The 12266-nt window shown below is 37.1% G+C and overlaps 1 protein-coding gene across 1 annotated transcript in view; it reads right to left on the reverse strand.

Moving 5' to 3' along the window:
- Nucleotides 1-12266, reverse strand: part of ALK (ALK receptor tyrosine kinase) — a 1130668-nt gene that overhangs the window by 819213 nt on the left and 299189 nt on the right. The window lies entirely within an intron of this gene.

Raw genomic sequence — 12266 nt, forward strand, 5'->3', positions numbered from 1 at the left:
AAAGAAGGAAGGGAAGGGAAGAGAAGAGAAAAGAAAGAAGGGAGAACATGATGGTGGTAGAGGGAAGAAATAAAGTAAAAAAAGTAGGAAAGAAAGGGGGATGGAAAAACAAAGAAGAAGGAAAAAGAAGAGAAGGGAGAAAGGGGGGAAAGGAAGGAAGGAAGGAAGGAAGGAAGGAAGGAAGGAAGGAAGGAAGGAAGGAAGGAAGGAAGGAAGGAAGGAAGGAAGGAAGGAAGGAAAAATGAGGGAATCAGAGAGGGAGAAAGGAAGTGTATAAGGGGAAGAAGGGAAAGGAAAAAGGAAAGGAAGAAATAAAGAATGGAAGAAAAAAGAAAAGAAAGTTAGAAGGGAAGGGGAAAAGAAAGAAGAGAAAGGGCGGGAGGTAGAAAGAGAACTTCTAGCAGACTCAAGGAGACAGAAGAAAAACATTTTACTTCTTTGTTGCCATAAAATAAGCCTGTAATGTCTAGCTCATAAAAGTGTTGTGTCAATAAAATAATCCATGTAAAACACTTTGCAAACATTAAAGTCTTATATAAGCATTTATTATATTATATGAGAATTATATAATTATGTAAGTTATATAATTCTAGAAAGTGTATATATAATAGCATATCATATAATTATATAAATGTTTTATTATGTTATATAAATATGTTATTACAATGACTAGTTTCTGCTTTGTTTAAATCTAAGGTTTGGAGATAAGCTTTTACCTCTTCTTTAGTATATATTTTATGAGAAAAGATTTTTTTAAAATAACTTACTAATGCACAGATATCACCATACCATCACCCCATTCAAAAACTTTCAGTGGCTCCCTATTGTGTTCAGGACATAATATAAACTCTTTTATCTGGCATTCAAGGCCATCCCTTGTCTCATCCTGGTATACCTTTCTAGCTTTATTTGTCATTTCCCTTCATTTACCATCCATTCGCCTCCATTCAGCACTTTGGTGCTGTGTTAGGTTCTAGAGAGATATACAAACAGGGACCAAACAGGTTCTTCTGTCAGAGCCCACACTGTAAAGGACACATAAATAGTAGTTCTTAAAAGGAAGAGTGATATGAATGCAAAAAGGCCCAGTAAAATTTTGAAGAGGGAGACAAGAGGTCTAAAGATAAAGGGGGGGGGTGAAACTTGTGCATTAAGATAAGACCATAATGCTTGCTAGTTCAGCACACATACAAAAATTAGAATAATATGGAGCATCAGCATGACCCCTGTGCAAGGATGACACACAAATTCATTAAGCTTGGGGATCATCCTGCCACCACCTTCCACTTCACAAATGAAGACTCTAACTGATCTCCACTCTGGATCTGCAACTCATCTTGGTTTGAACTCCAAGAATTTTGTTGCTATAGCAGTACCAGATCTCAAACTATACAATAAAGCAGTGGCCATCAAAACAATTTGGTACTGGTTAAGAGACAAAAGGGAAGATCAGTGGAATAGACTTGGGGTAAGTGACCTCAGCAAGACAGTCTATGATAAACCCAAAGATCCCAGCTTTTAGAACCAAAATACAGTATTTAAGAAAAACTGCTGGGAAAATTGGAAAACAGTATGGGAGAGATTAGGTTTAGATCAACATTGCACACCCTACACCAAGATAAACTCAGAATTGGTGAATGACTCAAATATAAAGTAGGAAACTATAAGTAAATTATGTGAGCACAGTATACTTCTCAGATCTTTGGGAAAGGAAAGATTTTTAAGCCCAAGCAAGAATTATAAAATGTTATAAAATGTAAAACAAATAATTTTGATTACATTAAATTAAAAAGGTTTTGTACAAAAAAACCCAATGCAACCAAAATAAGAAGGGAAGCAACAAATTTGGGAAAAAATCTCTGACAAAGGTCTAATTATTCAAATTTATAAGGAGCTAAATCAACTGTACAAAAAAGCAAGCCATTCCCCAATTGATAAATGGGCAAGGGACATGAATAGGCAATTTTCAGATAAAGAAATCAGAACTATCAATAAGCACATTAAAAAGTGTTCTAAATCTCTTATAACTAGAGAAATTCAAATCAAAACAACTCTGAGGTATCACCTCACACCTAGCAGATTGTTCAACATGACAGCAAAGGAAAGTAATAAACGTTGGAGGGGATGTGGCAAAATTGGGACATTAATGCATTGCTGGTGGAGTTGTGAATTGATCCAACCATTCTGGAGGACAATTTGGAATTATGCCCAAAGGATGCTAAAAAACTGTCTGCCCTTTGATCCAGCCATAGCACTGCTGGGTTTGTATCCCAAAGAGATAATAAGGAAAAAGACTTGTACAAGAATATTCATAGCTGCGCTCTTTGTGGTGGCAAAAAAATTGGAAAATGAGGGGATGCCCTTCAATTGTGGAATGGCTGTACAAATTGTGGTATATGATGGTGATGGAATACTATTGTGCTCAAAGGAATGATGAACTGGAGAAATTCCATGGGAACTGGAACAAGCTCCAGGAATTGATGCAGAGTGAGAGGAGCAGAACCAGGAGAACACTGTACATAGAGACTGATACACTGTGGTACAATCAAATGTAATGGACTTCTCCATTAGTGGCAATGCAGTGATCCAGGACAATTCTGAGGGACTCATGAGAAAGAACACTATCCACATCCAGAGAAAGAACTGTGAGAGTAGAAACACAGAAGAAAAACAACTGCTTGGTCACATGTGTCGATGGGGATATGATTGGGGATGTAGGCTCTGAATGATCTCCCTGGTGCAAATATCAATAATATAGAAATAGGTTCTGATCAAGGACACATGTAAAGGACACAGCTCGTTGGCTGCAGGTGTGCAGGAGCGAAGGAAAAGAACACGAATCATGTAACCATGGAAAAATATTCTAAATTAATAAAATAAAAATTTTCAATTAAAAAAAGAATTATGATGATACTATTCATGTACTCTAAAACTCTCCCACCCCCACTCCTGTTTTCCAGCTACCTTTTGTGTCTTGTTTTCTCCTATTGGATTGTAAATTCCTTGAGGGCAAGCGCTTGTCTTTCCCACCTTGTTTATATATCTACTACCCTTAGTTCAATGCCAACACATAGCTGGCATTTAATAGATATTTATTGAATTGAAATGAAATGAATTGAGGCTCAGAGATGCTGGAACTTACTTAATGTCACACAGGTAATATAAGTTACATTACTTAAAATTTATTTTGATTATAAACTATATTTAAAGTAACAAACAAGAGACATACTTACCTATGTTTCTTGCAACAACCCTTTGAGGTAGGCAGTAGAGATATTGGTACCCTCTTTTGCAGAGGAGTAAACAAAGACTCAGAGGTTCAATGACTTGCCCAGAATGATCCAGTAAATAACTGGATTTGAATCTAAGAACAACTCTCCAGGTGCAACACTTGGTTCATTGTGCTCTGTTCCCTCTTGATGTGTATAATATGAATATATAATACATGTTATATATATGTTATTTATGCATGGTATATTATATATGATATATGTACATATATGAAGATATATGGTTGAAGCCAGGCAGGGTGAACAAAGGTAGGACTTGGAAAGTGAATTCAAATCCTTCCTCAGTCATTTACTAGAAGGTTATGGGCAAATCATTTAACCTCTTAGACTCTTTGTTTATTAATCTGCAAAAAACGGAATAATATGTTACATATTATATATGCATAATATGTAATACACCCATATATATGCATAATTTTATATTTATATACATATGGAGAGAGAGAGAAAGAGAGAGAGAGAATGACACCTTTATTAATAAATATAACCTTGATTCCAGGATCCAACTGTGGTTGTGTTACCTAGGGGAAACCTAATCACTTCCAGTGGTCTCAGTTTCCTCATTTGCAAAATGAAGACTTTTATGCACAGGTTCTTAACCATGTTTGTCTCATGAATTCTTTTCAGAAAATAATGTTTTCAAATGCATAAAATATATAGGATTTTGAAGGAAAACAGTTATATTAAAACAAGTTAGCAGAATAATTTAGAGCAACTTTGCATATATCAGGTTAAGAACCTCTGCTTTAGATGAAAATATCTCTTAAGACACTCAAACTATTATAACAAATCAATTTTAGGTCATCAAAGCAAAGTCTCCTATTTTAGCTTTAGACAAATAAATGAATCAAAGGAGCAGAACTCTTAGGAGTCCTGACTTCAAGTCCTAATTTTTTATTTAGGTGTGTTTTCCTTCCCACAAAAGAAATTAGCCACCACCTACCTTAGAGATGAGTAAAATTTGAAAATTGTTAGACTGTAAGCTCCTTGAGGGCAGGGCCCAAGTTTTTTTTTTTCCATTCTTTCAATCTCCAATTTGGTACCTTGCATATGCTATGCCTTTAATAAGTATCTGTTAAGATTTGTTCACCAATTTATATCATGTTTGATGTTGCAAGCCATTCTTTTAACGGATCTAGTTTCCCCCTACTCCTATCCAAAATTCATTTGTTATTGGGACAGTGACATGGAGAACATTTCCTTCCTGTCTGTGTTCTCCCTAGGACACATCTGGAGCCCAAATTCAAGACAGCTGCTTTGCTTACTTGCAATCAGAGTGTTTAGAAGAGAGGCCAAGACTCCTTCATCAATCAACTAGAAGCCTGGCCTTGAAAGACAGCTTAGGAGAAAGTGAGGCGAGGAAAACAGAGAACCCTGCTCTCATTTTTTGGTCTTAAGAATGACATACTGGGGAGCTATTTCCATGTAATGCATCCTCAGAGCTGAAAATAGTCATCCACATAGGCCTTTATGCATAAATGGAGCATCTATGAGTGTGTGTGCCTAAGCACATTCAATAGGGAAAAAACAAGTTCCAAAGACAAAGATGAAAAAGTTAGTTCCCAGTGTGCCTCTTATCACTCTTAAGATGGTGTGGTAAAGTGGAAAGAACCCTGGAATTAAGGGAGTCAGAAGATTTGAGTGCAAATCCTTTGGGATATTGGGCAATATTGCTGATCTTCTTGGGCCTTCCTTCTCAGATGTAAAATGAGAGAGGAGTTGGACTAAATTATCTTTAAGATCCCTTCCAGCTCTCCATCTGCAATCCCAAACCTGTTCCACCCAACATTTCTCCAGATGTCTCCTCAGGCGACAGCTGCTCTCAACTGCATCCTATCAGTGACAAAGGCCAGGGTGTGCGGAATGGGACACACTAATTTTTCCACTAAGAACATCAGAACAGAAGAAATGACACTCTTGGTCCTGTTCATGCTTCCTCTGTAGCTAGAAAATTCAGAGAGGGGGGATCAGAAACTCCAAAGCCTTGCTAGCAAAATTTAGGTAAAAAGTAGCAGGAAATGAGAGGGGAAACCAATGAATGATGATTGATTGGAGGAAGCATATGTCTGAAAGCTTTTTTGGATGAATATTTCCTCCTCTGAGGGTGAACTATATAGGCAAAACTTAACAATCTGTTATTCTTAGGACTGACAAGTGAGAGCAAGGTTCTGCTTGCATTGCATTCCTTAGGTTAGCTTCCAGAAAATTGCAAACTTCTTGAGGTCAGGGACTATTTTTTTCTACATATTTTTTTGTATCTCCAGGGTATCTAGCACCTAGTAAGAACTTAATAAATGTTTAGTGAATTTAAATGAATCAAAAGATGAAGATTTAACTCTTTGCTATTTATTAAATGTGACCTTGGGTAAGTCATTTCCCCTCCTTGTAGAAAACCCTTCACAAGCTGCCCTCTTCCATCCTTTCCAGACTTTTTAAACTTTATAACCACATACTCTGAGATCTGATGACACTGATTTCCTGCAGGTCCTCAAGTAAGACATTCCATCTCTAGACTCAGGGCATTTTTATTGCCTTCCCCCTATGCCTGGAATTCTCTACCTCCTCATCTCTACTTCCTGGCTTCCTATAAGACCCAACTAAAATCTCACTTCCTCTAGGAAGATTTTTCTAATCCCTGTTAATATCAGTATCTTCCATCTGTTGGTTATTTCTAATTTTATCCTTAATCAATCTTCTTTGTACATAGTTGTTCACATGTTGCCTCCCCCTTTAGACTGTGACCTCCTTGAGAACAAAAACAATCTTTTTCTTTTCTTTGTATTTTCAGCATTTATCACAGTGCCTGATACATAGGCATTAATGACTGCCCAACAGTCTCTAGGTTCCAATTTCTTCCAGTGTAAAATAAGGGCCTTAGACTTGAAGAGCTCTAAGATTTCTTCCAATTCCAACATTCTGTGATTCTATGAACCAGAGAATGATTTAGCTATGTATAAAGAATGGAAAGACCAGTAAATAGACAACACAGAACCATAGTTCAAAGGGATGTTGGTCATCAAGTAAACTATCTCCATTTAAGAGATGGGGAAACTGAGACCTTAAGTGATCAGTCCAGGTTCATAACACACAGGTAAGTTAAACCTCAGCCTTCCTGATTTCCAATCCAGTGCTCTACCACTACACTGTGAGGTCACCAAAAGGCTTGTACTCTAGCTTGAGTTCTATTTAATGGTGATTTGGAGCACTATATCCCTCAAAGGGACTTATTTGCACAATGAGATACACAAAAATCTTAGACTATCTAGCCTAACACTTTGTCTTTGATAGAGATACTAAAACATTTCTAACTTCTCTGATATGATATCCTCAAAGACCTATGTAATTCTTGCACCAAAGGTGGAGATAGTATAATAATGATGATGATGATAGAATTTATATCTTACTTAAATGTTTGCAAAGCACTTTATAAATTTTATCTCATTTGATCCACACAACAACCTAAGGAGGTAAATACCATTATTATTTCCATTTGGCAGGTGAGAAAACTGAGGCAGACAAATGAAAAAGTTTCTTGCTCAGGGACACACAGTAAATAGTCCTCTGTTCACTGAGCCACCCAAGCTGCATTAGAAAATACTCAAAAAGATCAAGCTCAGGACCTTCCTATGTGAAAACATTGCTGATGCTTGAAGTTGTTACTGATCTCTTCAATTTTTACTTTTTTATTTTATTTCTGGGTGTACATTTGTTTCGTCCAATAGAATAGAATCTCCTTGAGGCTAAGAATCATTTCATTTTTGTCTTTCTATCTCTAGCTCCAGAGAGGCAGTAGAATGTTGTATTTACCGACCTCACCTCTGAGTCAGGAAGTCAGAATAGCCTCTTTGGATGAAGTATTGACTCTATGCCTAGGAGAAATTTAATCTCTCAGGACCTCAAGCAACTATCAAAGTCTATAAATTGCTGATTTGTTTGCAGCTTCCTGTTGAGAAAGGGAATTTCCTCAATTAAAAAGTCCTTATACTCATGAAATCATAGATCTGGGACCACCCACCACTGACTCCAAGCAAACTAACCAATATTTACTAGCATGTCCACTACTTGGCCCATAGTAGGTGCTTAATAACTATAAATTGAATTAAGCAGGTCTAATAATATCTTGTGGAGTTTCTGAATCAGAAAAGCAAAATTCTGGCAACATGAAAGTCAGGAAATGACATTTCTTTGAATTGGAAATTTTTATTGAATTAATTAATTTGGAATATTTTCCCATGGTTACATGATTCATGTTCTTTCCCTTCCCTCTTCCCTCCCTCCCCTTGTAGCCAATGAGCAATTCCTCTGGGTTTTACATGTGTCACTGATCAAGACCTATTTCCATATTATTGATATTTGCAATGGGGTGATCATTTAGAGTCTTCATCCCCAATCACATCCCCATCGACCCATGTGATCAAGCAGTTGTTTTTCTTCTGTGTCTCTACTCCCACAGTTCAGGAAATGACATTTTAAAAGAGCATGCCATTCTTTACTTTATTTCCACCATGAATTTTTCTCTAGTGGAAATGATGTGTTTTGTTTCACAACATGATGAAAATGGAAATTTTATTGTATGATAACACATGTAAAACCTGTTATATGATATTACCTGTTGTCTTGGGGAGGAGGAAGGGATGGGAAGAAGAGAGAGAACATGATTTTTAAAAATTGATTTTTAAAATGATTTTTAAAAATTGATTGCTATGTAATCTGGAGAAAAAATTAAAAATCAATAATAAAAAAGTACTAAAAGCGCTCAGGGCATGTTCAGGTATTCATTAATGAACTCAAACCTCAGAAAAGCCATTACAGGTCCCACCTGAAGCCTAATTAGGTAGAAGAGTTAACTAGAAGTGGAAGCAGTGGCCATTGATAGGAAAAACACTCATAGAGAGATGTAAATAAAATAGTATCCTGAGGCCAGGGACCTCTGGTAGTTTTTTTTAACCTTTTGAGGTTCGTAGCTTGAAATATAGTCAATTCCATCTCTGAATGTTGGCTTTGTAACATCAGAGAGGCAACGAGGTAGCTGTAATGGATAGAGTGCTGGACCTGGAGTCAGGAAGATATCCTCCTGAGTTCAAATTTGGCTTTACCCACTTACCAGCTGTGGGACCCTGCTCAAGTTACTTAACATGGTTTGCCTTAGTTCCTCATCTGTCAAATGAGCTAGAGAAAGAAATGGCAAACCACTCCAGTATCTCTGCCAAGAAAACCCCAAATGGGGTCATGGAGAGTTAGACACGACTCAAAAATGACTGAAAAACATTAGAGAAATATCAACCCCAAAGAAACATCTGTACCATGTGCTCATGAACACATGGTAGCCATATGGGAGAATGTGCAGCGCCTCTTCCCTTCCCAACACCCCATCTCACAGTATTGTCTCATTTGCTGCTAGAAGGTTAAAGAGACTGAGAGAATGGGGAGGTTATCCCATTTATATGACAATTCATTTCAGGCTCCATATCTTTTGAGTCATCTGTTCTTCTGGCTCGGCAACTAATTAGAAGACTTGTGTTATCACTCTGTACCAAACCCCTCAATCACTCATATCCCAAACTGGTTCCCTAAAGTTCCATATGTTAAATGAGTACCATGTAAGGAATATCTGTGCATGCTCTATGTAGCTCCCAGGGAAGGGCAAATCTAAGCATACTCTAAGAACTGAGCCTTCCTTGGCCAGTTCCCCCCACTATATAAGCACTAAACAATGTAGGTAGATCACTGGCCCTGGAGACAGCAGCATCTGATGCAGCCTCAGAAACTTATACGGCACTTAAACTCTGTCTGCCTCAATTTCTTCATCTGTAAAATGAAAATAATAACAGCACTTATTTTCCAGGGTTTTTATGAGGATAAAATGAGATACTGTTTACAAAGAATTTTGCAAACCTTAAAAAGGTATATAAACTATTACTATTTATTTTCATATTCATCTCTGATCTAGGAAAAGTAAAATGTAATACAGATAAAATATAGTTTTCATTAGCTCAAAAGAAGATTAAAATTGCATCTTTGTGGTCTTGCATAAGTCACTGCACTCTGCTAAATCTCAGTTTCTTCATCTGTAAAATGGGAATGGTACTATCTGACCAAATGATCTCGTGGAGTTATTGGGAATACCAAGTGATATCATTCCATTCTTTACAATGGAAGTCTCATGTTGGGACCTCAGAATGTGTTCCTGGTTATATGAAACTGTTTATTTTGATTTGTTTATATAGAGTAAATATTTGTCTAGTTTATACTACAGTTGAATGGCTAACAAATTGGGCAGTGGAGGAAGGTAATAATTGTGTTTTTTTGCTGGGTCCAAGAAGCTCTGCCTGGTCTGGTAAATCAGTGTTGCCAATGGACTGTGGCTGCATTAGAATGCAAGCTAAGGTGTGATTAATAAAATCTGACATTTTAAAATGTTGTGCTGGTGATGTTTGGGGTTTTTATGGATTTTCTTTTTCCTCTCCTCCCCACCTCTCCCCCATCTAGAGTGCCAGAGGGCTTTTCCAGCTTAGCCGGATGGAAGATATAAAGTAATTTGACGGCAGTCAGCTCAGTGTAGAAACAAATTGTGAAGTGCTTTTAATTGCTTTGTGAATTGTATTTCCCCCTCCAATCCATTCCACACCCAAGCTACCAGATTAATCTTTCTAATGCACAGCTCTAGTCCTAGCCCTCCCCATCTCAGGAGCTTTCCATGATTCCCTATTGCCATCAAATAAAGGCTTCACCCTGGCATTCAAGGCTTGATAAAACATGGCTTCATCATACCATGCCAGATTTCTTTCACATGACTCTTGTCCTCACTGTCCTTTTGATTTTATTTACTCCAATGGATTCAGATATATTTAGGTCAAACAGAATTTTCATTGTTCCTTAAACAAACTCCTCACTTCACCATCACCATGTATATTTTTTCTCCCTCTCTCCTTGGCTCAGAATCATAGAAAGCCATTTAATACAACCCCCTTATTTTACAAATAAGGAAACTGAGACATAGAGAAGAAAGCTACACAAAACTGTGGAATGAGCTGGGAAGTTAAAGAATTTGACTTTAAAGCCAGTCTTTGGTATTGTCTGACCTTGGGCAAAGTCATTTAAACCCTTTATCTGTAAAATCAGAGTGCCAGACTAGATAACCTCTAATGTCCTCTCTGCTCTTTGTATATAAGCTTGTGAGGGTGAGATTAACCCAAGGCCATTTAGGTCTTAAGCATCACTGGTTAGGATCTCAACCTAGGTTTTGGGACTCTATGGCCAGGGATGTTCCCATTATACTATCCTTCCTTCCTACTGAAATCGTGCTTATATTTCCATGTAACTTTCCCCATGAAGCTTGCCCTTATTCCCCAGTCCTTCCACATAACTTTATCTTTATAGAGTACTTATTCACACATTCTCTTTTTTTCTTATTATTTGTGAGCATCCCCTTCCTTCCCCTCCAAAATATAAACTCTATGAGGACAGGGACCCATTTGACTATATTTTTATGTGTTTTTTTTTAATGCTTAGTACAGTTCCATCTACAGAGTAGTTCTGGAAGCAATTCTCAAGCACATTGCCACCTCATAAGCATAAATATTCACGGCAGCCCACGGGACTTCACATTTTGTCTCCACTCTGAGTTTAGAGAACTCTGATATTTTACTACCATCACCAACCTTCCCGCACTTCTATGGCGTACATATAAGAAGTATTTAAATTTTTTCAGCATAGGAAAATACCTGTTGGTACTCCCTTGCCCCCCCCTCCCCATGCAAACTGCTGTCTGTGATTTAGTACATTAGTCCTAGGAAAGTATGTAAGGCACACAGAAGTTAGAACTGGAAGAAGTAAGAAGTAAGTGGTCATCAAGTGTACCCTTATTTAATAGATGCTCAAGGTCACACCCCTAGTACATATCATGAACAAGTTTTGAACCCAGGTCTTCCTGATATTAAGTCCAAAAAATTCTATCCATTATAACTGATCCTTTTTCGTTAGTCAGATAGACAAAAGGTTTATTAACTAACCAATTGCCATGTGCCAAGCATTATGCTAAATTCTGGGAATACAAATACAAGAAAAAGAAAGGTAGTTCTTGTCCTCAAGGCACTTCCATTATAATGGGGAAAACCATAATTAAAAGCAAGCTGAAAAGGTAGGCTTGGGTAGGGGGGAAGAAAGTACCCTTTGTGGAAGTATGATGAAGGACCTAATCAAATCCTGCTAAAAATCCTAAACAACTTTAAATTTATTTATTGTAAAACATTTCAAATGAATTTTGAAAACCACCCTAAATTTTATTAATAATAATCAACAAAATTTAATTATTCAAATATAAGCTTTGAGCAGAATGGATATCTTATACTGTTTCAATTAAATAAATTGACAGCTTTTTATCAGGAAGTCCATAAAACAACAACTAATTAACCAAGTTTTATTGAACACCTTCTATGTACAAATAGCTGTCCTTAGATCATAGCATCATAGATTTGGAGATGAAAGGGACTTTAAAAATCACTAAGGACATGGATTTTATTTTAGAATTGAGGATATTGAACCAAAAAGAGGACGATTTGACCACTATCAGTTAGCAAGAAGCTAATATGGGATTTGAACTTGGGTCTTCTTAACTCCCAGTCCAGTGCCTGTTGATCCAACCCCTATGCTATCTCTCCACCTGAATTGCTACACACATAGCAAAAAAATGGTATTAGTATAGGATATTAGGCAGGGTTCAGTACCCAGATTTTATGAGAAATAAATAGAAAAGGGTGTGGAAAGTAAGATAAATGTAGAGAGGGAGATAGATAAAGTGAGGCAAAAGGGAAAGAGAATAAAAGGGAAGAGAGAGGAGAGAGATATTATATTATGTTCCTCCCAAGTCTTCTCATTTGTAGGTTGCATATCTTCTATTCCTACAACTGATCCCTTTACAAGTTGCTTCTTTTTTTCTTCACCATCCTAGCCTCCCCTGCAGACACCATTTCTTTA

Source organism: Monodelphis domestica, chromosome 1 (assembly GCF_027887165.1).
Source record: "Monodelphis domestica isolate mMonDom1 chromosome 1, mMonDom1.pri, whole genome shotgun sequence".
Classification (NCBI taxonomy): domain Eukaryota; kingdom Metazoa; phylum Chordata; class Mammalia; order Didelphimorphia; family Didelphidae; genus Monodelphis; species Monodelphis domestica.